Here is a 1,962-nt window from a genome sequence, read left to right as displayed (position 1 = left end):
AATATATATATTTAATCATTAAAAAATTATGACAATTACCTATAATAAAAAAATTAGTTTAATTATTTTGTTAGTTTTTATAGTTTTATCAAATTTTTAATTAGGTCTTTATACTTTTTTTTTAATTGAATTTGTACGCTACTTTTAATTTTATAATTACGTCTTTTTGAGTGTATAAAATATTCGAGTTAATTGAATATTTCTTTAAAAACTGAACTGTTTCATAATTAAAAACCTAATTAAATTTTTGATCGCATGTATTTTGAGAAAAATATTCGATTAATTTTAACGTTTTTGATATAAAAATGACATAATTACAAAATTAAAAGTAGTGTAGAAACTCAATTAAAAAGAAAAAAAGTATAGAGACCTAATTGAAAATTTGATAAAACTATAGAGACCAACAGAATAATTAAACCTAAAATTCTTCTAAAAGTCACGAGTTTAAATCTCACTTTTAACTAAAAAAAAAGTTAATTTTACTATACGCCTAATATATTGATAAGAAATTAAATATACCAGGTATTTACAACAATACAAAATATCCAAAATTTTGCTACTAAATTTGAAGTTTCGTGTTTGCACTTTGCTACTGTATCTTACCCACCTTGATTAGTATCATCAACTAGTAAGTATTAAAATCCACATATGTACCTTAGTATATTAAACTATGGATTTAATAAATAAAAATAAGGAATAGCATAAGCAAGTGGCCCAAAGTTTTATTTTGGTGTATCTTGGAAAGAAAACAGCGCAAGTTAGAGCAGTTTCGTACCCTGAATTGGAAACCATCCACAGGTTTTAATGTGTGGTTGTGGATATGGCAGTGGCATGCATGTAATTTTATTCAGTTATATATACCAACAAAAATATGCCATTCTTATTAATTTACGTCGTCTAAGCTTAGCTGCAGCAGCAGTACTATTTACTATTTATTATTAATCAAAATGTAATGTTTAACTTAAAAGATAATGGTCAATAATCGATCGTACAGATATTATTTCACGAATCATGTGTACCTGCCATCCGAATATTCTACCTTTGAAATTGTATTTTTCCTATTGTTATATTAATTCATTTTTTTTTTAAATTTACAATAATACCATAGAGGCCAGGTTTTCTCAAAATATAAATTATGAGTTCGTGTCACTGTATATATATGAAGTAGAAAATAAATGAGGAGTTCCTTAATTATCATTCCAACTTCAGTCGCTAACTAGATGTGTCTTTGTCACTATTAATTAATGAATACAACAGATTAAGTTCCTTAATTATCATTCCAACTTCAGTCACTAACTAGATGTGCCTTTCTCACTATTAAATATTAATTAATGAATATAATACATTAATATTGGCCTAGACTTGTTAAATATTAAGTGTAAAGAATATAATAAATTAGTCTTACATTAGAGAAAATAAAAAAAAATAAAAAATTTAATCAAAAGTTAAGTATAATTTTGATTTTTAAGGTATAGGCCAAAATTTTTTTTCGTCTCTATTTTTTTTTATATAAAATTGTCCCTAAAATTTAACTTAGTTTTAAAATCGTCTTTGTCTTAGGGACCAAAATCGTACGGAAATCATGCAGAAGCAAAGACAAAAATGGATCGTCAATGGCTTATTTTTCTTCTTCTGTTCCCCTTCGCACGAACAGAAACACTCTCTTTCTCTTATTTTTTTATTTTATAATTTTTTGTTATGGATAATTTTATCCAAAATTTTAATATTTAAGTAAAAATGACGATTTTAAAATTTAGTTTTAAATTTTAGAGACGATTTTGCATTCAAAAAAGATTGATGAGGACAAAAAAATTTCCGACCTATACTTTAAGAATCAAAATCATACTTAATCCTTTAATCAATTTACAAGATAAAAAACTTATTAATTTAATACATTAAAATTTTAAATTAAATATAACATATTTTTATTTTGTGTTTTCTACCTTAATTTCTGTTCAAAAT

This window comes from Arachis ipaensis, chromosome B05 (assembly GCF_000816755.2).
Source record: "Arachis ipaensis cultivar K30076 chromosome B05, Araip1.1, whole genome shotgun sequence".
In the NCBI taxonomy this organism is placed as follows: domain Eukaryota; kingdom Viridiplantae; phylum Streptophyta; class Magnoliopsida; order Fabales; family Fabaceae; genus Arachis; species Arachis ipaensis.
Note: the sequence above shows the minus strand (reverse complement) of the source record.